Here is a 24457-nt window from a genome sequence, read left to right as displayed (position 1 = left end):
CTGGCAGGTTTTATACAAGAGGGCTGGCCTCTTTTAGCCATAAAATCTATTATGCCATAGACCATATCACCATAAATATCTCAAAGATACATATGGTTAATATTTTCTCCTGTCATCAAGTGGGCAATGCTAGCGTGAGACCAAAATCTTCCCCTCAAAGGGAGAAATACTTTGCTTCCTAATATAAACTTAGTTCTAGAAATAAGTGGTAAGTAAAGAACACATTATGGCTAAAGATACACTTATAATCTAGGCCTACACTACTTTTTCAAACAAAACAACCCTCACATGCTGGATTTTAGAACCTGACTCACCCTCCGTATCATACTGCGTCTACTGTAACTACCACTTTTCTCCCCCATTTACTAGACTCAGAAAGAGCACGATAAAACCATTTTCAATAGGATTACTAAGTTTAGAATTAATCAGTTTTATCGATGCGAAGGACAGAGGGTTTTCTGCTAGCAAAAGAAAACATACACCTCCATTTGAAGCTTTCACTAATTTAGATTTCTTACTTAAAAGCAGCAAAACACTGAGTTTCTCTGGTGGACAATTCCTGATGAGAATAGGGTCAGGATGGAGCACTAAATCAGTGCAGTGAAGGACACTATTCTCTGGTACTGATGTAGTGCGTTTCTGTAGCAAAAACATCATACTGATTTCAGGACCATGCTGTACTCAAGCAGTTCAGAGTGCTGCCAAGACTTCGCAAGAGTTGCAGCACCAGATTTTATCAGTTGTGTCAGTTTGATTGGGTTGTATTCTAGCTTCAGAGATGCCAGCTATATAGTAATATTTTATTGTTTGTATCCCTGACAAAGATTGTAACATATACCTCTAGAAGTGTGCTTAGAGAGCTGTAAATAAAAAGCAAAACTTTGCAGGACAAGGATTCCAGGTTGTGAATAGCAAGAGCATGCATTCACAATAGAATACTGTTAGCATTTTGTGATCCCTACTTAAGTGCTACTGCTATGTTAGCAATTGAATAACGATGGCGAAAGAGCTAAAGCAACTCTGCCTTAGGTCACAATGAAAACCAGCATATAAGTTCAGAAAAAAAATATGCATTTCCATCTCCCTGTATTTTACCTCCCTATCTTAGTGAATGTTCTTGGTGGAGTAACTATAAAATACAGTCTTATGATTAACTATCAAAATTAACTATAAAGACTAATTCTGCTGAGCAGAAGTTTTACATAATGCGTATCATAGCGCATGTATAGCACATAGAGCTGGTGCTTCTGAAGATATTTACTGACTTGCATCTTGTGCCTATCACTACTGTCTAGTGCATGGCTTACCTTGCAGAATTGCTTACGTGTTCATATTGATGGCAATATGAACTTGGCTAATGGAGAGTTTTCTTTAGCTGACATAGTGGAGAGCTCCTCTGAGAGCTCGAGCTGCAGAGTTTGCATCTCTGTTGTGTTGAACCTGATCCAATATCCATTCCAGCTGATGGAAATACTCTTGTTGACTTCAGCATACATTATTGTAGGCTTTTTTGAGCAGTTAGTTGTAGTGACAGTGTTTGAATGCTGAAGTTCTTCAACCCTCATATTACAAGGATATATCACAACTTCAGGAACACATAACACCAAGCTAGAGAAAAATATTCCCTTAACACCTTTCACTGCTCATTTTAGAGCCTACCACAAAAATACTACAGGTTCTCCAAGCCACTGAACAACCTTCCTTCTTTTTACGTGCTTTTGTTCTTGAAAAACATCAGAAAAAAAAAAAATCAGTTCAGTATCTCAATATTTAACAGCTACCTCAGACTAATGACATTATTTTTTACATTATTTAGCAGTTCAGATGTGGACTGTATTGGGAGCAGCACATTGTAAAATCATAGTTAAAACATTTCTCCATGTCAGGCATGTACCTGTATGACACAAAGTCATGCACTGCCTGGGATGATCTGTGAACCAAGAGCAGTTCTCTGTCAAGAGACTCTGCTGAAAACTTCTCAAGTATCATCTTATGATAAATACCTCAAAACTTTCTAAATGCTAAACATTTTAAAACCAGATTCAACAGTCCAATTTTTTGCCCCTCCTGTTTCCTTATAAAAATTGCTATTGCTTCTAAAATCTACTTGACATTGTTGAATGACACCTTTTGTAATTGTAGTTTTCTGGTGCTTTTGACATACTACTACTGTGATTAAATACATTAGTTTTAACTACAAACTCCTACTGACAAATCTGAAACTGGAAGTGTTTAGGAGAAAAGAGTATGTGCAAACAGGAACAGAAAAAATATGGAAGAGAAGGAAAATCTTAGGAAGTGTTTCCTAAGTGATATGAGATATCCTAAATGATATGAGATATCACAATTAACATAAGTAAATTAAGTAACTTAGTGATCTTACACTGTATTCCTTGTCCCTTCTAGCAGCCAAGCACTTCCCTTTATTGCTTAGCAGAACAATGCCTACACTTGATGACAGTGCTGTGACCAAGGCTTACCAAGTTACAGGGCATTGAGATCTGAAGCTAAAGGTGAATTCTATGACTATAAGAACTTATTTTTATCTTGAAAATGAATAGATGTAATCATCAGGACAATGATATGTCCTGGAAGATTGTTTAAAGGCAACAAGTATTACAGGCTATCTACAGAAACTACTTGAGGTATTTCCTAGAGATCCTATCACTGTCATAGCAAAATTTTAATGTGTGAGGCAGATAAATATGGATAGCAACTGAGCTGCAAATTGACCTTGTAGGCTTGGGATAGATTTAGTCACTGCTGCCAAAAAAATTTTCAGGTACATCAGAGATTTGTGCCCAGGGGTCCTCTTCTTACCCAACTAACTTGTAATCACAACTGTCAGTTTCAGAACATTCGTATGACCCTGTGGAGTGTAATGTGAGTCAACCATCTGAATGTGAAATTCGTTAGACAACTGCAGCGTGCTCAGTGGGAGCAGATTGTGAGACAACAATGATGTATAAGAGAAGATGAAAGAGCAGGTTAAAGGGTTCCTGCAGTGGTTTTGCAGGTTTGGGAATAGGTGTGCACATATTATGCCAATGTGTCTTCTCACACACCTCAAATAAGATCGTTTGGATGCTGTGAAAACTTGAGCAGTAACAGAACTTGACACCTATCTCTTCCAGTATCAGGGTATAACAGTGATTGGACTACACTTTAATAAGTCTTGCCATTTCTTGTTTATCAAGGACATCAGGCTCTGAAAGCACAATTTGCTAGATTATAAATTTGCTGTAAGAGGTGTGAGCAGTCCTTCCCACATCACTCTACACAATACCCACAGTACCTCTCAGTCTATGCCAATCATTCATCTGTAAATCATTCCAATTGTTTAAAGGGGTCTTGAAGACCCCTGACTTCTATACAGTTCAAGCAGGGCTGATTTATTACCCCTCCCCCAGTTACACTTGTTTAGCCTTCCCAAGTCCAAAAAGAATCTATTGATACAGTTAAGGGCTTTACATAAAGCTGAACCCTTAGGCTATAAGACTACTTGGCAGGCACTCACTAAGTTCTGTTACACTTTTTTTTTTTTTTTTTTTTTTTTTCCCATTTCATTCTAATTTTACTTCCCACTTGTATTATTCCCCATAATTTCTTATTGCTGAGGTGGGCACTTACAGAGACAGGCAGCACTGCTATTAAAAGAATCAATACTTCCATTGCACAATAGTTATGCTGCTTTATTCTATTTGCATCCTGTGCCCTTCATCTGTGAAGAATAGTGATCAATTATGAAGATCTGTCAGGTTTGTTATTACATGAGATCATTTATCCTGTTAAGAGGATACAGCAAAGTCAGCAAGCCAAGAACATATAAAGTCAACTACAGTTTCAAAGGCTACAGTTGAATCCTGTAACAAAGACAAGTGTATTTCCTACATTCAAAACTTAAAGCCTAAGAACAACAGGACAACTCTCTTCATGTCTGACTGCTAAGGAAACATTATCAAGATTCACAATATGCAGCTTGAAAATTTCTGAAAACTTTCTAATAGTGCTTTTGCCTAAAGGTTTTCCCTTAAAGGTCTCCTGTGATTTGTGAAAACAGTCAAAGATAGCAGTACTTATCAGATCCTTTTTATACTGGACCAAGAGAATTACATAATTATCCATAAATGGCCCTGTTCAGGTTCTTTGGGAATTACAGTTAGGGCATGCAGCTGTGGTCTTCCCTTCCCTCTCTAAGACAATGTCAAGTTGAATTTGCCAAAACTTACAGATGTCCAAGTGCACTGTAGCAGGTTAACAGAAAAGCAGCAGCTATTAGCAGAGTACAGCTTCCAGATCTGTAAGAGCTTGTTATCTGTGTGATTGAACTCTACTATGGTAATCAAATAGGTTGGATGACATATCATTAAACTTGCAAACACATTCAATTGCTAACTAACAAACGACTCTACTTCCATACACCTGTATGTCAAATCCGGGCAACCAAAAGTTGAGGTAAGGTCAAAGACAGACTTTGTTTCTTAAGGTTTTGTGGTTTTGCTTTTCTTCATGAGATAAAAGACAAAGGCAAGAAATTCTTATAGTGATTTTCAACTGATGCTTTGAATAGAAATTTCTGAATATTTAAACTTTTTCTCACAGTGGGAATTCTGATATTTGTAGCTATATCTAAGGAAGGATCTCTTACCACTAAACTGCTTGAAACTGAAAATGAACATACTGCAGAGTCTAAGAGAGATCTGCGAGTTCTCTGCTTAGCTACAGCACAGGTACAGTCGAAGTACAACACGTTCAAGATATTTTCTCGGCAAACATCTCACACTTATTTTGAAAGGACTGTGTTAAAGATAAATGTTTGTTCATTCTGCATACCCATTCACCAGTGATTTAAGGAGCTAATTAGTGCTGACATTAATTTTGGAAGGAGGTTGAGGCCCAGATCCTAAATGAGCTTAAGCACCCATTATCTCTTTTATCTCATGCCACCTGAAAGCAATGTACCTTGGGGGAGCTGAACCCAGACTCTACTATAAGACATATAGCCCTTCATGTTGACTGCTTTCCTGTTCTGCAGTTAGAGGGATTCAGGCACAAAGAATCCATTACATGCCTGTGCTTTGACCTTACAGATTGGAAGAATGGATGTGGCTCTGAAAGTATGAAGAGGAGCTTGACCCTAAGTACTAAAACCAGTAAGGTTTAAGTTACTTGGAACCTCAAATTCCCAAATGAGCTGTCATTTATCTCTATGAACATTTAGTCTTGAATTAAATTGCTGTCATAAAAATGTATCAGATACTAAATATCTGCTTGGAAGTATACTTAATATCTCCAACAGCCTTATATATTTGTTCCTCCACTGAAGCAGTATGTTTTATAGGCCTTCCTCTGCTCTTCTGCCTTGTGGGACGTAAGGCAGAAACTGACCTTAAACCACATAAAACCAACTCTCTTTCTAGATTAGTCTGCTTCTGGCCAGACCTACGCAACATGGTCTATGCTATATCCAGGGCCAACTTTTCTTCTCAGTTCATATTTAAATTCTACAGAATGTAGTGGAGATTTGCCAGCACAGTGGTAGAAATGCATTTAAAGCTGAACTTTTCTTGTTTCTTGTAATTTTTCCATATATCTCACAAACAATTTTCTTTTTAAATGTGAATAATCTTAGCATGTGCATTTGTAGATACAAAACCAGAGTCTGTATCCTTCTCTGAATTTGGCCCAATGACACTTGTGTTATTGTGCCAGTCCTAGGTCTGTTGGTAAGTTACATGAGCAATGACAAGAGGCAGAGAAACAATTTAGAAGAAAAGAAATACAATTCTAAATGTGTTATGCCTATCTGCATTTATAATTCTAGTCATGGATCCTATCTGTTTGTAAATTTCAAAGCAAAATATCTCTGAACTTGTGTAGTCAGTGCAGATAATGCTCATCTTTTTCTTGCCGCATAAAATTAGACACATACCAGGCAACTGTGAGCTGATTAAAAGAGTCTCTCCACCAAAATAAAAGAAGCCAGGTCTTGTTATAAACTTGGATGCTGACTCTTGACAGAGGTAAAAATTTAAGGTGCATTGAGATGCTTATGAGATTCTTGCTATTGTGAGAACTTTAACAACTCGTTATATGCTGAAAAGTGACTCTGAATAAATAGCATTGTGAAGTTTCAAATGTATTTTCCCTCGAAGTCTTACAGAATAAATTTGCCCACTTTACAGGTAAAGATGCATTTTCTCTAGCTGACAGCCCTGCAAACTCTGAAAGTCACAGCTGTGTTCTTGACTTGTGCATTTCATTACTGCCCTTCTGAAGTGGCATCTTAGTTAAAACTCTATTGTTAATGTAAGAGACAAAAAAATAAAAAAACAAAACTCTTTCCCAACAGCTCTGATTGTACAGGACTAACAAGAATAAGACAACCCTGGAAATGTATTTCTCCTCATATAGGAAGGAAGAAGACATGCAGGGAACAGATCTAATGAGTGTAAAGGGATCCCTATACTCAGCTGCATTTTTCTCCAGGAGAGAAGGAATACAGGGACAAAATCCTGTTCAGGCAAGCAACTACTAGATTTTCTGAACTCAGTGAATTTTCTGACATTCCTCTACAGCCTATCTGCCAGTCTAGGCTGCCTATGCAAAAATTAAGAAATATATCATCCCCAAATTAAACAACTCCTATTTCAACCATGAAAAATCTCATTTGTGTCCAGTTCAAATTGTAAGTTAAGGTGCTATTTTCCTAACACATACTACTACTGTGGCTGGCTTAATAGTAACTCGAGTGCAACATATTCAGCCATGGCCCAAAGGCAGTTGTGTCCCAGAGCCAGCAAATGAAGGTAGCATGTACCATGCTCATTTCCTTTGCTCAGAGATCAGAACTGGCAGTTCCATCAGTACCAGTTCTGTACAGCTGTTCTGCCCAGAATAAGTAGTAAATTGCCAGAGCTTATTTCCAGATTGTGTCTTTTGTTGGGATGTGTGGAGTCTCCTCTCATGTTGATAAGAACGTTTAACATATACACAGAGCCATACTGAGTGCTTCTACACTGTGTCCAGCCCTGACAGATCATTCTAGTTAGACCAGTGCTTATAGCTGTGATGGTTGCAGTTTCTGTGGTCTGTGAGGTAAATCTTCAGACTGCTGATCTGAAGTCTTCCTTGACTCCTCTGTGGAAAATCTCTTACTTCAGTTTCATACTTGAAGACAACTGGCCTCATGATATACTAGGAAACTGTGCAACCTGGAGTACATTTACTCATTAAGCCTCAGATATAAATCTTTTAACAGGCCTAGAATATATAGAACAACTAATCCACATCCAAAAATTACTATAAAGCTATAACCATTGTGAAGGGTGGACACAAATCACTCTGATATTTGATTTTCCTGAATCATAAAGATTCACCATAAAATCTAGTTACGAGCAACATTTAAAAAATGAGCTTCAGTGCATGAAATGGTAGAGATATTTGCAATCTTTTGGAAAAATAGTTTCTTGTTCAAGATCAAATTTTAAATCATTCTCTCAAACTTGTCTGAACAGAAATGTGTTAACTTCTCACAAGCAGGTCAAGGAGACATAAATGTTAGCAAAGTGTGTTCAAAAAGTTTTGTGTAACATATACAGTCTGCCCTGGGTATGGGGAGAGCAGACTTCAGGCTGCTCAGGAATGCGTTAGTGAGGTCCCCTGGGAAACTGCTTTTGAAGGCACTGGGGTCCCTCAGTGCTGGTCATGTTTTAAGTACCTCATCTTAAGAGCACAGGAACATGCAGTTCCAAAAGGCTGGAAGTCAAGGAGGCAGGGCAGAAGGCTGGCTTGGCTGGGCAGGGATCTTCTAGAGATTAGGTGGAAAAAGAAAGTGTATGGTCACTGGAAGCAAGGTCAGGTGGCACAGGAGCACTACAGAGATGCTGTTTGCCATTGTAGGGAGAATATTTGTGCACCCAAAGCTCCATTAAAGCTGAAGCTGTCCAGTACTGCAGGGGATAATAAAAAGGGCTTTCAAAAATATGTTAACAGCAAAAGGAGGACCAGAGATAACACTGGCCTGTTACTTGATGAGGATGGAAACCTCACAAATAGGGTCACAGACAAATCAGACGTTTCATTCCTTCATTTGCCTCTGTTTTCAACACCAGTGATGGGCCCTGTGACTCCGCAGAGCCCTGAGTTGGAGAGCTGTGACTGCAGGAACAACTCCCAGTCAGTGATATGATTCTGTTATTTTTATTAAGATAAGTCATGCTGTGTCATCAAAGTTGACTGCAGTATACAGTTGTAAATTAAGTAACATTCCTTTCTTTATAACAGCTAGGACTGAGTGTTGTGATTCAGTTTGTGTTGGGGATTTCAAGATTTTGAATAAGAAATGAGTAGAGTTCTTGGCTGGAATTCATTGGCTTATTCCCAGCAAAATCTTTTGAAGGGATGTAGAAGAGCTCCTGCATGAGCATAGGATGAAAAGATCTGTGAGAGAACTGGCAGTTGTATTTTGCATGGAACATTTCGGGACTCTTGATTGGAGTCCTTCAGTTTTTCCTTCAAACAGGCTCCTAAATGGTAGCAAAATGAGTATGTTGCATGGTTTGCAGAAAGGACATTAATGTGGTGATCTGGGCTCAAAACTTCCATGAAGCTTTGAGAACTTTTCTGAAAAGCTATTGTAAGTTTGGAGAGAATAAAAATCTAGCATTTTATCTTATTATGTTTAGAGCTTTCAGAGGAAATCTGGATATTATTTAGTAATGCCCCAGCTCTGATGGACCATTTTCATCTATAGATCTCAAAGAATTCTACGTGAGAGAATTATTTCATCATCCTATTTTCTAGATGGGAAAAATGAAGCACATAAAAACAACATGAGGTCCAGAATTTGAGTTATCAGCATCCCATAGATGGTAACTTTATTCACCAAGCCACATGATATGCTCTCCAGCAGAAACCCATCAGATGGGTAAAATTAATAAATACATGTTTTTTGATGCCTGTCTGGTAATAGCACTAATCCATTAAAGTATCCACCAATATGTGATTTTCAAAGAAGCTGAAAACTCCTGATGATTGCTCTTACTTAGAATTCCAACTAGCCTGCATCTTATTAGATCAGGTTTAATGAGTTATCTATCTAGTGACATGGGGTCAGAAGGACCCTAAGGACAGAAATGCTTTTTTTTTTCTTTTTTTTTTTCTTTTCTTTTTTTCCCTACTTCAATTTGTAAATTTCCTTGGAAATTGGAAAGCCTTGAAATATTTCCAGAGAAAATAATTATTTTTTTCCCATTTTTTGATGCACATGTAAATCTCATGAGCCAGATGTGCTAACAGGTCACACTCCATCCAATTTGTTCCTGCCATTCTACAGCAATACAGTTTTGAACTTATACTGCCATATTTATTCATTTTATTAATACTGGCCCAGAGCTAAACCAAGCATTTTGAACTCCCTGAGAAGCTTTCATCTACTTGGGGTAAATCAAAAGGCCCATATGGCATGAGTGGCATCCTCTTTGGAGTAAACGTGTAGAGACCTGGAGAGCAAAGTAACAATCCCTGTGCTCCCCTACTTCCTATGTATAGAAATTAATATTCAAAGCACTGGTACTTCGTAAAGACCTTAGATAATTAACCCGACCAAAGTCAAAGGATTACAAAATGTCTCTTTTTACAAACAGTCACTTCTCAGGTTTAGATCTGCTCCTATCTCTTTGAAACATGTATTTCTTGTTCACTTTTTATGGATAGAATCATCTACATACATTCTGAAGTAACACTAGAGGGCAACAATGCATGAGATATTCTGAATTTGTGTGCCTGACAGGGTATAAAATGGGTGGTCTTCATTTATTAACAGTTAAACAAAATTTACCCTTTGCATCATGTGTTTGCTTTAATTTGAAAATGACTTATGCTGAAATAGAAAAGGAGAATGAAAACGATCCCCAGAGGACCAGGAAAAAGAAAAAAAAAAAAAAGCTTTCTTTTTTTCATAGTGCTGTGTTAATCTTAAAAGAAATTGAGAGTCTTTCTTTGAGAAGGATACAGGGAATGGGTGTCTCTTTGAAACAAAAACAAAGTACTTGACATTTTATGATCCCTGAATTCATTCCTTATTTTGGTGAAACACTGACAGAGAAAGACCTATTAGGAAGGAAAGAGGGGGCAAAAAAGGAGAAGAGAAGAAAAAAAGGGGAAAGAAAAGGAGAAAGAAAAGAAAGGGAAAAAAAAAGAAGAGAAATTATAGTAGGTACAAGTCATAAAACTTTTTATTTCTTCATTATATGTATCTCATCTGCACAGTCCAAATATTGTACTTACCCTTACTGTCAAGTCTCTCCATAAATGTTATCTCTAAAGGCAGTTGATCTGTAAACTGAAAGAGTTTTGCAAGGGAGGGGAGGAAGGGTTTGGTTTGGTTCTCTTTGCTCTCAAATCTAATTTACCACCCTTTCATATAGTGTCTTGGGCCATATATTATTTCTAACAACATTGTTTGCTCAGATTCCTATTAGTAAATGTTATTGTCTAAAGATTGGATGTTATATAGTGCTGGAAAATAAAAATCTTTCCATCTTACTGCTTTCAAGTCTCAATAAATTCAAGGTACCTGGATGGCTTTTTGTCTTGAATTTGTGGCTCTGGTGATTAACATCTTCAGGGTGCATTCAGACATCAAGAGAAGGTTTTGCTTCAAAAAGCTTTCGTTTAGGAACATCAAGTGCAAAATTAATGATTCAGGATTCAGTCTGGAAAAAAAAAGATGTAAGTGTGAAGTGAACCTTTAATGGTCTGTTAGAGGGAGTGACTGCTTAGAAGAGTTAGAAGAGTTTTTATAGCACTGCACTTCCTGCTACTTCAATAATAATAATAACAGTAACAGTAATAATGCCTACCTCTTGTATTTCCCATCAGCAGAACTCAAGCAATTATGTTCATTTCTTATTTTGAAGCAAGCATTATCAAAGAAAGGAATGTGATAATGTAGTATGTGTTTTCCACTGCTAGTGTTTTTAAGCAATGTAGCAGGACTAGTTTTCTGTCCTTTTCTGAGGTAGGATACAGAGAATTACCAAATACCAAATAAAATCTTTCTGAGCACCCAAATTTTAGGCTGATCACTATAATTTCCTTAAAGGTGTGAATCATATCATGGCCACACAGGGAGTCTAGCTATTTTGAGTAGACAAAATATCTGCTACATTTAAAAGCCTCACCATTTCTGCTTTCAAATATATAGCACAAGACTAGCATGAAGCTACTTTAGCATGGTATGTTGATGGGATGGTTGCCTGGTTCAACAGGCAATTTAAAAGCATCAGATTACGTTATTTGTAAGAAAAAGAATAAAGGATCAGTCTTAAAATGCTCGTCAGCCTGAGTGGGCTTCATTTTTTTTTTTTCTTCCTGCAGCCAATAGAAAATTATCATGCCATATGAAATTAATTCAGGCCATGATGGTGCAACTGTAGAGCTAGAGGACAAATCATGGAGATTGCTCAGAACAGACTCTCAGTTTTCTTGTTGCATGTAATGAGCCTTTTGGCTGAAATATTTGTCATGATGTACTTTGTTGCCAGTAAAAGATGAATATGGCTCCTGTGTTTTTGAACCTCTCCAAGATAACTATTGATATTCAACTGTTTCTCCTTTATGTACCTATGTTCCATAGGCCTTTACTCACTTCAGCGTTGGCAGGGTATAAAAGGGGACAATAAGGATAGACACATAGGTCAGGTTTCCCTGAAGTGATCTTGCCACTCATGCTGGTGTTCTCTCTTTTAATCCAAATGTAAAGATGAATAGTAACAATTCATTTCAGCTATATATTATTAATTTTAAGCAGTCTAATTTTTCTTTCAGCCACTTTATATTACCCACATGTAATGACCCTTGCCCACATAAATCAACGAAGAAGATTTCATTTGGTTACTGATGAACCCAGTTCTGTTCATTCCCAGCCTCTTCCTCCAAAACACTGAACATAATGCTCGTTTTTTTCTTAGTCTTCTTGAAGAAGTAATGCATAACTAAACCATTTAGTGAAACTTGGAAAATTGCCCTTCATCTCCTAAATGATGAGTATCAACTGCAGGAATTTTAAGTGCTTTGCTCTATTGTATTTAGCTCTACTATACTAGATTATCCTTCATTTTTGCGCTGTCCATTGTGGTTGAATAAGGTGAAAATTAAACACATACAATCTATAGAACAGAAAGTGTTATTCAAAACTAACCATCAAAGGTCACAGAACAAATACATTGACAACTTGCTAAGAAGAGAGATTATCCGAAGTCTTGACTTGGTGTTAGTTCAAATCCCAAAACAGGAGAGAGTTTTTATTCCCTCTCAATTCCTTTGTTGTTTTGGGATTTCTATGTATTGCTTAGATTTAATTTCTATCAAAGCCATCCCATCAGCTCTGTTGACTGCTTGGTAAAATTCCCTTCTACACTCGGGTCAGTATGTACTGAAGAAGAAGGTTATCTTCACTATTAAACCTTTGACTTCTCGTCCTTTGAAGGGATCATTTTGCATTTTGCTATGGCAGAACTGTAATTAGATCTGTTAATTAAAGACAGAATTAACTTTTTAAAAACTCTAAACCCCTTTGCATTTTTGATAAGTTTGCTTAGGTTGCTACTGACCTTCGTACAGGGTTTGCCACTGCTTATTAATTGTTAAATTTTAATTAGGCATGCTGATGAATGTGCTTGCCTCTGCAATAAATAAAAGGTAGCTTCACTTTTATTGGATATTTACAAGTCTACAGTGAAATTATCTGCTTTCCTAGAACACAGTTAATTTAACATATTTTGATAACAGTAATTGCTGGTATAAAAAAACAAACAAACAAAAAAAACACATATATATGACTCCCTGGTTCAGAAACTGGATTGCCAGTGCAAGATGAGCTAAGACATTGGATCTTAAAAACATTCCACAGGCATTTGAGCTAAATGACTTTAACAGTTGGTCAGATATTCCTGGTATTTGTACTGAAATTTTTCTAAAACGTTTCTTAGAGAAGAAACAACACTTCTTACAGAAGAAGCAGGCCAGATTGGGGATGGGGGAAAATAGAAAGGTAAGAAGATGAAGAAGAGGATGGCCTTTCATGCCTGAGGGAAACAAAATTTGCAACACTAGCAACACTTTTTTTTTTTTTTTTTTTTTTTTTTTGCCAGTAACCTGTCCTGTGCTTGCGTCTATTGACCCATTCAGGGACTCTGCAGACACACCAAGAATGTTGTGAAGCAAAATAATGGGAATCTGTCCCAAACTCATAACTTTATCCCAAGTTTCAGTGCCATAACTATAGGCTGTGCAGCAAACTGTGAAAATACTAGAAACGGTGACTGAAGTCCTGGTTCAGGTTGAGGGAAGTGGCAAATGCCACCCTTCCCGCACAGTCCCTGCCAAACTTCAGAGATCAACAGCCAAATGCTCTGCACTGCTCTTATCAGGACCATAATATATATATATTATACATAATGAAATGCTGCTTCAGTCAGTGCTGATCTTCTAGCTGTTTCACTGTTTGCCTTGAAGAAAGAGCACATATGATTCACTTTTTGCTGGGAAATTTATGCAGTATCTCCTCACATGGACTGGATAACTAGATAATTATCATGTTGTCTGTATTATTACTGACAAAATGCAACTTAAATTTCATTAGAGATGAACCAAATGGGTTTTGAAAGCAGATGAAGTGCTCTACTCAGAACTGTGTGTGTAGTGCCGGGGGTTCCCTGTCCTCTGACCATCTCAAAGCATGTGGTCACTGCTGTTTGGTTTGATGCCAGTTCTTCAAGTGTCAAGTACTGCTTTCAAGATTCACACTGCAAGCAGCAGGGCTGATGATTGACTTGCCAGGGTGACTTCAGGCAGTCATGAAAGTACTTCTTTTCAAAGGCTGGTGCTTCGGGAGCATTCTACCATACTGTGGGAATATTTTGCTAGTGGTACACCTAACTGCTAACTGGACTTACAGAGACGAAAGGCCTGAGAATTCAGAGACAGTAGGCAAATTCATTTTCTGGGTCCTAATAAGTACATCTTCTCAGAAAACAAGTTTCAACTGACTCCTTACATGGGACTGCATGATACGTGTTTGACATATTATGTCCTGACATTGAAAAAGAGACCTAAGTCCATTTTCAGAGAGGGTTTGAGTAATCTGTTTGCTGTTAACCCTGTTTTATCCACAGATGTTCCCAGCAAGTCTACTGAGAATCTTTTCTTCTTCTTTAGAAATCAGGTATGATTGCATGACTGGCTTCACTTTTCCTTGCAATGAAAAAGCAAGAGAAATATCTGAAAGCTTTCCCCCTTACTGACTTAAAAACGGCATTACGTCTTCAGCTCAGGGTGGGACATGCTTCATCTGATACTTCAAGACACAGGCTAATGCATCTTATGCAGTGCTGTTGATTTAAGTGAAGACCAAGACCCTAGCAATACAGTTGTAACTGCAACAGAAAATGGGGTATGAAATAAGGCTGTGCACCAGTCTTTTTAATAATGATCTCCTCAGAGCCATATTAACAAGCTGGAAGCAAAGAATTATGGTTGAGCAGAATTTCTTCCCCTTGAACTTAGAATAGCAGCAGGACATGAAGGAGCTGTAATAGAATGTTATTTTACAAGAAGTAAATAATGTAATAGAGTCTATAAGGATGTCAGCAGGAGAGTTAGAACTGTCATAGCATAATCCTGACTTGAGCAGCAATGTGTGAAAAAGTAGCCTGCAGCAGTTTTTCCAGTACTTCAATAATTTCTGCTTTCTCACTGATCTTTGTTTACTCTACTTACCTTGTCAAAAAAATGTTTTACCTTATGTTAAAATGCAAGTTAAAAGAGGGAAATGTATTCCCAGAAATCCCAACTTTTTGAAGGATACATATTTTCTTTTCTTTTTGAGTTGTGGTTGTGAAAAAGATAGGAGAATTGTATTCCTTTTACTTAAAAAATATGAAGAGCAGTAAAGTCATACATAAAAAGCAAAATCCTATGTCTTTGTTGCCTTTTTTTTTTTTTTTTTAATCTTCTAATGAATAATTCAAAAAATTGGCAGTACTACACCTCACATTCTTGTGGTATGATGGCAGATTTTCCAAAGAGTCCTCAAATGTAAGCTCAGGAGGGTCATGAAACTACACAGTTATCATTACTGGAATACAACAACATCTTCCAAGATAGTGCAGCACATTTATATATATAATTATTGAAGCAAGCCAAGGAGGGCGAGTTTGCAACTAAAGAAAACAGTACATATCAAACTGAAATTACAAAAAAGAGGAGGGGTGCTGTCACTTTTTTGTCATTTCTCATTTTGTGAGACATTTATTTATTTTTTCTTACGCCACTAATATAGGAATGTAATAAAGAAGGGAGGAACAAACTAAACACAACTTTTATGATGGCTTTGCTCCTGCCTTGACATCATGCAAAGAATTCAGAGCACACACCCCCAGAAGAATACTGTCACAAGTCTTCCCTGGCACAAATTCAATCTGAATTTCAACAGGATCTGGGCACCTAAAAAGGAAGTAGTTTCCTTTCAAGACTGTTGTTTCCATTGATTCTTTGCTGGCTGGTGCTGTGGCAGAACCCAAGATCCTATGCAGTTCTCTCACCCAATCCTAGTCATAGCCTCAGGAACAGTATGCCATGCTTTTAATTCTGATTGTATTGGCTTCCCTAAGTCTGAATTAGACCTTTAACATCAGCTTGGTGTAATGTGTTTGTATGGAATATTTGTCTCAGTTTTAAGGAAATACATTATAAACCTTTCACTGAGAATATGAGATATTGCATTGTCCTTGAAATTGCATTAGGTCCTTCAAAGCCATTTAATCTCAATTAAAGCAAAGCATACAAGATAAGGTGCTCTGAAGATGCATTAAAGCGTGTTATAGTGCCAAGCCTCCATGCTCTTTGACACATCCTAAAAGCACTGTGGCATTGGTTTAAAGGTACGGTTCAAAAATCTCCTTGTGACCCATTATCCACGGATCATTAGTATAATTCAGAACTATTGCAGTGTATTGTGCCAATGTGTGCTAACAAGAACTGTTAATGTATGAAGTCTTGACATGATAGATTGTAATGCTTCTGGCTCTGTCATGTCAATGGAAGTTTATGCATTAAATAAAACACACCAGGGGATTCGAAAGCTCAGACATTGGGAATGCACTATAAAGCCTTTTAATTCAAAATCACCATTTGTAATCTATGCTGAAACTGCAAAGCTTGACCTTGGGTGGATGGTCAGAAGTTTATATGAAAGAAGTTAAGCATTCTCAGTACAGTCCTTCCACCACAGGACAGCATCCTTCGTATAATTCCTATTGGGATCCTAAGGACTGTAGGCGATATGAAGCCTGAGCTACTCTCACAGCTGAGTGAGCACAAGACATTTCAGGGTGATGTGAGCAAGTTTATACTGCCATTGATTTTCCTGTGCTAATTCAGAGGATAAACAGAGGACTCAGTTCTTCAGAGTTATCAATCTGGCACCTTTCAAGCACATTTAGATTGGCATGGGCTTTTATTTTCTGTTTTCTTTTTTTCACTTCCTAATTACATGTTAAATGCAACAGTGTTAACAGATGTCACTAGAATACAATTCCCAAGGATTTCAAGAGCAAAAAATAAGAGGAAAAAATGGATTCACAGTAAATGTTTCGCTATCCCAATCACTTAGAACTGTAAAATAAACTGTTATTTTCTTAAATACCTATTTTTTTACAGTTATTTTTGTAATATTTTTTTTGCCAAAGTTGCCAGCAAACTGTTGAATCACAAGCACACAGGACGAAGATGGTGCAACAGTGAGAATTTCTCCTAACGAAACTATGGAAGGCAATGGCTTGTGGCTTTTGCAGTGGTCTCACCTCCATATCTATAACGCAGTACATAGCAAAATCCTACTGTGGCAGAAAATGTATTCGTATTAGTGACAAGCTAAAAACTACAACAAACAGAGATACATTAGTACCACTCTATTCTGGGTCTATTTCCTACTTGCCTTTTGGGCTTAGAAAGCCATTTTTGTATTTCTATTCTCCTTAATCTGTTAACAGTGATTTTTAAAAATAACTCACCTACTACATAAGCTTGTTGCTAATAAATTTACAGTTGGTTTAACTGATAAATCTAAGAAAATAATTGCATAGGAACCTGAAGTAATTAATATATGAGAATGCCTACTTCGATTCTTACATAATAATGAGTTCAGAAGCACAGAGCTCCCACAGCTCTCAGGGAAGGCAGTGAAAACTGCAAAGATTAAGACAGAGCTGCTTTTACAAGTCACCTACATGCAGACATGCCAGAGCTGATGCCTACAAATATTGTAACCTAAGGTATAACAATAACTCATGAGTAGTTGAACCTCTTTTTGGAGTTCCACTAGGTCTGCACGGTTATTTTTCACTAATATAGATAAGTAATTTTTAATATGTATCTATTTTGGACATGAAAGAGCAGGTCATAAACAGGAAAGCAAACTTACATAAGAACACTCAAGGCACGTTGTGTAGTTCATGTACATGGACTGTATGTTTTTTTAGTACTACCCAGGTCTACTGCCAAGAGTAACACTGAGAAAAGTAGAATAATCTGTGAAAACTGGGTTATATGTAAGATGGGAATCTCTGTGACCCTTGCCAATAACTGTTTTTGTCTTCTACTAGCCCACAGTGCGTGGAGCTGTAGCGGCACATCAGGTTCAGATAGATCTCTTCTGTACGTCCTGAGCTGGCTGGCTGAGGTAGGTCTAGTCTGGGAGCCATGCGGCCAGGACAGCCAACAGCCAGATGAAACCTGGCCAGAAAGAAACTGGTTTGTCTGGCCAGCTCAAAGCATGGGAAAAGCAGATGTGTATCTGTCTGCACCTCATTGGATCTTTTTTTCACTTTTTTTCCTCCAGCTTTGCCTTGGACTTCTGGGATGAGATCTGCGCATTCGGAGTGTGGTCTCAGGGAGTTCTGATCCTACTGAAATGAGAAATGCCCATGAGCCCACTAAAATGAGATGGCCTATTAGCACCCTTCCCTCTGACATTTGCCCACAGGCCCTGAATTCTCCAACACCTAAACAGAAATTTGTCAACACCCATTGCAGAACAGCTTCAATTATGTGCTCCTGGTCCTTATACTCTGTGCCATGGAAAACAAACAAACAAATAAACAAAAAAAACAGTTCCAACAAAATACATTTTGAATTTTCACTGTAGCACTAGTGGATTCATTACACTTAGTCCATTGTTTAAAATATGATTAGGACCCAGGTTTTATCACACAAGTGACCTGGTTCAGGCTCATAGTTCCAATACTTCTGGAACTATTTCAGTGATGAACTGTAGATGGAGTTATTAACTCACCAGAAGCATTTGACAGAGGAAAAAGAAAAGACCCTCAACACATTCTTCTCTGAAACATTTATAAGCTCTTGCAATCATTTGTTGATGTACTTAAAATAGTATATTTAAGAGCATGGGAATGGCAGCAAGCTATTTGAGTTACTGAGGTACATGACAGGTACCTGGTTGGAAATGCCACATGACTTCCTGCTCATATACCACCACCCACCTTCAAACACTTCCTAATGAATTCTAGACCTGGAGAAAAAGACCAAAAGCCATAATTGTAACAGAAAAATGAGAGATCTCAAAATTAAAAAACAAAAGCAATCTGACAAACAAAACATTCCTAGAAATACAAACTGCCAAAACTGCTTGGAGTAAGCTTGATTTTCGAGTAGCAATAACTCCTCACTGTTCTCCCGTGTTCACATAACATGATAGTTCACTTTATCTCTCCATTTCTTCTTTGTTTTCAGCTGAGTTTCAACAGTTTTTGAACTGGGGCAATCACCAAACCTCTGTTTAGTAACATCACCATTGTCCAACACAAGAAAAATCAACTTTGTTTTCCAAGAAACACCTATTGTCTATTGAAAAGATTAGGGTGACATTCTCTTCCTTTGGAATGGAAGATTTTCTCTCAATTGTTACAATACTTGCATATTTCTAGGGAGCAAAACACCCAGTCATTAGTGGGTTAAGAAAATCCCCTGGAACTACACCATAAGCAAGTTCTATTCCTGTTCAGTGATTTATTTAAATGCAGTTATCTCTGAAGGATAAGAAACAAATCCTTAGGGTAGTTACAGAAGGAGGGAGTTAGGGCACAAGAGGATTTTTCACCTTCAGATTGAATTAACTGACTTTATTCTAAAATGAGGATAGTCAACTGGGATGGTTAACCAAGCATTTGTTCAAGACTGCAGCACATGACTAGCAGAAATGCTCTGCTGACCTGAAAGTGTTTTGGGTAATCTGAAACCTCAACCATGGGAGCAAGTGAATTTCAGCAGAGACCTCTGGGGCTGATAACAAACACCCAGTCCTAACTGGGATCCCAGAGAGCTGTTTGCTTTTAAGATATTCTTCATCTCCTCCTCCTCTATCCATTTTACAAGGGGTTTGGTATGCATTTTTTTTATCACTCTCAGCAGTATGAAGCGATCAAGACACAGTTTGTACAGTTAGGAAGCCTGCCTAATCTCTTCCAGCCAGCTGTTCTCAGCAGCTGAATGCCCAGACAAGTGTGGAAGTGCCTTCCTGCATGAGGAGATCCACAACTGAACCTCTGGAGCAAAGGGGACACAGCAGCCAGGGCACTGCTGCTGACATACTGCACTAAGCAGGAGACGCCGGTCTGTGTTTCAAAGGGCCCTTGCAGTCACCTACAGAGCACGTTTTTCATGGGGCCTGAAAGCAAGCTAGTTTAAGAGGTTCCTTGGGCTAGACCTGCTCTGGCCTCTTCCTTTCAGCTTTGGGTAATAAGCAAGAGACAAGAGAAACCATTTTTTCTGAGGTCAATATAATGTGTCGTACCTTTTCAATACTCACATAGATTTTTTTGATGTCTTCTGAACATGAACAAACATGCTGATTACCTTAACAATACTTATTCCTATACACATAAATGCCCCTTTTTGTACATACCTGTTTCATACATACCTGATTGCCTAAAATTAGACCTTTAATTTACATAAAAGTATTGTAGGAGGTTGACAAATTCTGACAATGACCACAAAGATGTTCATTACTGTCAATCAGAGCAAGGTGATCCTAGTAGCTTCCACATAAGCTTATATAATAAGGCAATGCAAGTGCATAATGCAACAAGATAAACTGCACACAGAAAATTGTCCACTTTTATAGGCAGTATGAAGATCATGACTGTTAGCCATTTCAAAAGTATCACAGAATCCCAGAATGGCATGGGTTAGAAGGGACCTTAAAGATTACCCAGTTCCAACCCCCTACCATGGGCAAGGACATCTCCCACCAGATCAGGTTGCTCAAAGCCTGGCCTTAAACATATCCAGGGGTGGAGCATCCACAGCTTCTCTGGGCAGCCTGTTCCATGGCATCACCACCCACTGAGTGAAGAATTTTCTCCTAACATCTAATCTAAAACTTCCCTCTTTTAGTTTAAAACCATTCCCCTTGTCCTGTCATTGTCTGCCCAAGCAAAAATTCTCTCTCCATTGTTTTCATAAGTACTCTTTCTTGAAGTATTGAAAAGCTGCAATCAGGTTACCCTGGATCCTTCTCTTCTTCAGCCTGAATATCCCCTGAGAAATATGTTTGTTTTGAGAAATATTTGTCACAATCCTAATGATATTGCAATTACTCGAACTGAAAAATCTCCACACCTAGCAAGACAGTAATTTGATGGCTTGCTAAAAGAAACAAGCCTTAATAATATATTCCTGTTAAGATCCTACATTAAATGGAAGAACTAATTGAAAAAATGTCTGATTCTCTTATTCTACAGCCACTTTAAACTACTCTGATAAAACAGCCTTAGATTAGTGCTGTTTACAGAGTGTAGGAGAAATGGGAGTTCAGGCTAACATTTATATACTTGGAAATGTATAGCCATTTTTGCTATATTACCCCCCCCCCCCCCCAATAGTAAATGAGATTTAATAGAACTGATGATTTGGTGATCCTGAGTACTTTTAATTATTAAAAGAACAGTATGAAACGTTTTGTGTTGTTGTTGTTGTTAAGAATCACTAGAGGTCTCTCTAAACCTGCATCCATTTTATGTCATCTCTCACTCTTTTGAAGTGCTTGTGTATGAACTCTTATTTTGGACCATAGTTTCTGTTTATGCTTTAGACAATTTACCTCATATAACCTTAATGCTAGTGTATAACACCCACTTATTGAATTAATCGTTTAATAGGCCAATTAACTTCAGCTATTTCTCTAAGTGCACAAATGAGATCATTCTGTTCCTCTACATAATATGACAGTATTGTAATGAAAAGTTAAAGGAGATTGGATAAAGCAATGTAGCATTAGTCTTTCGGGCAGGTTCCAAGAATTACTGCAGGCAGTGGGACTTTTGATATTGACTCCAGCTGCATCAGGATTTGCAAAAAGCCACTTCACTACTGCATGTTCATTAAGCTGTGTCATTTTCACAGATTCAAGTATCACTCCAGTAGCTAATGCACAGTTTAGTGTTAACTAATCTGTCTCACATTTTGTATTTCTTTCCAGATCACTCAACTGGTTGGTTTATTAAGTATTTTTCACATTCCTTACACATTAAGAGAACCTGACTTGCACGTTCAGCACTCACTAAACAGGATTATCAACAAAGAATCTGAAGCAGCTGAGCTTTGGAAGAAATGCTGCCACAGCCATACTCAGTGTAGCATCTGCCCAGTGAAGCACAGGAATTCCTTACCTTGTAAGGAGTGTCTTAAGCTGACTCCTGTTGGAGAGCCTGCACAGAGATCCACCTCAGCATCATCACCAACTGTAATTTAACTTGTGGTAACTAAGGCAGCTTCCAGCTATTTATGCCACTTCTTCACTGGATGTCGTGTAATGATGGCTGCACGAGGGAGAAGGCATCGCATAATGGCGGCCACGTGAAGGACCAGGCATCGCGTAATGGCGGCCACATGAGGGAAGGGGTGTCATGTAATGGTGGCTGTGCCGCACTATCTCCATGCTGAGGTGAGACTCCCTTCTTTCCTCCTCTCCGCCCTCAGTTGTAGAGGCCTCCCCACGCCTTTCTCTGCCTTTTCCCTTCTCTCTCTTCCCTGTGCTCCCAGGGTGGGCTAGGAGGCGAGACCTGCACTGGAAGGCTGCCGTGAGGGTGAAGCCCTGTTCTGCAAAGGCAATTGGGTGACATTGGCAGTAGGATGATGATTAGACCAGATGATCTTGAAGGTCTCTTCCAGTCTTAATGATTCTGTGAATTCATGGCCTCCTGGCAAGAGTGACCCTCCATGCATCCCCTGAGGTCTGCAGCCTGGACTATTCATGACTGCACAGCAAAGGGCTCTCCCCTCAGCTCTGAGACCCAGACCACTTCTCTCTCCTCTCTTCTCCCCATATTATAACCTTTACCACCAGTCATTAGAAAAATGTGGAGAAGTGCTCAGGATTAGATGTCAAAGTGTCTAGATCTGACTTAAGTTCCATTGTTATTGGTTTATAATTTGGTTGTATTAAGTGAATCAATTACCACGTGCCTTGCATATGTTGAAAACCCTGATAGCTAAGTGTCATGCAGTCATCTAGTTTATTTTTCCTCACTGTGAATAAAAAAATCTTTCTTTTGGTGTGCAGATGTACTATCATCTACATTTCCATTTGGGGAACTGAGTTAAAGAGTCTGAATAGTTTGCTAAAGGACCACTTGTAACATTTCTGGCAGACCACAGAGCTGAGGCCAAGAATGGAAAAGGCAACTAAAATTCTGGAGACAGGATATTTCACAGAAAAGAGTTTATGTTGAAGTTACCTATCCAACAGAGAAGAGAGACAGTGAAAAGGGTAAACAAGTTATGTAGTTTTAAGTACAGCTATGGTTGTACAATAGAATTTGCAGGGAAGAAGGAGTTATTTTTGTGTCTTTATTGTGTAGAGACTTTGTTCCTATGAAAAAATATGATGTCTGATTTCAGAAAGGCTGCTTAGGGATATGTAGCATGTAACAAGCAAACAATAATGACACAGTCTGCATCATGCCCAAAAGACTAAGCTTCTTAAGTCAATCCGAGTGTTTTTCCCCTTTCATTGACAGGAAATCAATCCTTCCTGACCTGATACATTGACCTACCACTTACTACTCTACCAGCTATAGAAATCAATACACAATAATAGAAGGCAGAAGTTTGAAAAGGAGCTTTTCTACCTTGTTCAACCCAGGCACACTACAAGGGTTATAAAGGGTAATTTTGAAACTAAGGGCACTACAATGTTGTTTTTGTTTTGCAAAGCAAATGCCAGTTCTACAAGTGTAATGGCAACTGATGGCAGCTCAAGGCTATATCTGTTTTTAATCCATGAGTGTAGCAGGAACTAGCAGTGCCAGAAGGTTACTGTGGAAAATGAGGAGATCTGAACAATTACTTGTTTACATATGTATTGTAAATATTCCTTTGGTAAAGCATCATGGTTATAGAACTAATTACCTTTCTCATTGCCTTACTGATTTGTGTGGTTGCACCTATTCAGTATTAGGGCAGATCCCCCATTTTTCATACGGATCTGTATATGCCCTAGTTTTTATTGATTATCATGTGAAGGTCAAACCAGATGCATGTTTTTCTCTCCTCATGATTCTGTTACCAACACTACATTTATTAAGTAAGTATATATTGTTAGCAAAGGTAGCAAACATTTAAAGCAAATGAATAAAAAACCAAACCAAACCAAACAAACCAAACCAAACAAACAAAAACATAACTATTCTGTTAGTCTATGCTTAGCCTTACCTAAAGATGCTTTCAGTGCATGTCTAGTAGATACACTACCTTTCAGTTAAAGAAGACTGGAACTTACAGCCTTTCTCTTTCTTAGGCCAAGGAGCTCTTTGTTTAGATGTCACTGTTTTGTTCAGTGAACGTCTACCCCAGCCTAGCTTAACCATTCAAGAAAGCTGGATTTCCTAAAAAAACCCTTATCTTGTATTTTTCCTCTCATTTTCATACTGCTCAGTCATCCTTCTTACATAGTCTTTATCTTCTTTTTCCCACCATTATTTTTTTAAAGTTAGCAAAATTCTAGCCAAATCAAAGTATCAGGAGGAAATGCCTTCCAAAGACATTCAAAGGTTCAAAACTGTGAATTATCAGTGTCTTTTTTTTTTTTTTCAAAATGAGCAAGTGAGTCAGTTGAAACATTTTGTGCACTTTAAAACACCTATTTTTCAAGATATTTTTTTTTTCTTTTAGACTTCTAAATTACATATAAGTGAATTTCATCTCTGAACAAATTCAAATGATATTTTTCTGAAGTATAAGAATGAAAAACTTCAATTTTATACAGTTTTCATTTTTCAGGCAAATAATGTCTTGAATTTGATAGAAATCTGTAATTCATGTTTATTAACTTAAAGCTGCATTTCTAGCAAATTATTATTCATCCAAAACTATT

At 37.9% G+C, this 24457-nt stretch overlaps 1 long non-coding RNA gene across 2 annotated transcripts in view; it reads right to left on the bottom strand.

The window, feature by feature from the left end:
- LOC118172756 overlaps nucleotides 1-24457 on the bottom strand; it is a 132934-nt gene that overhangs the window by 55656 nt on the left and 52821 nt on the right. For both annotated transcript variants that reach the window (XR_004753850.1, XR_004753849.1), the window contains one exon: nucleotides 10580-10718. This is a non-coding gene — a long non-coding RNA (uncharacterized LOC118172756). The remainder of the gene's footprint in view (nucleotides 1-10579; nucleotides 10719-24457) is intronic.

The sequence above is a fragment of the Oxyura jamaicensis genome, chromosome 11, assembly GCF_011077185.1.
Source record: "Oxyura jamaicensis isolate SHBP4307 breed ruddy duck chromosome 11, BPBGC_Ojam_1.0, whole genome shotgun sequence".
Lineage (NCBI taxonomy): Eukaryota > Metazoa > Chordata > Aves > Anseriformes > Anatidae > Oxyura > Oxyura jamaicensis.
Note: the sequence above shows the minus strand (reverse complement) of the source record. Positions and strands in the feature narration are given on the sequence as shown.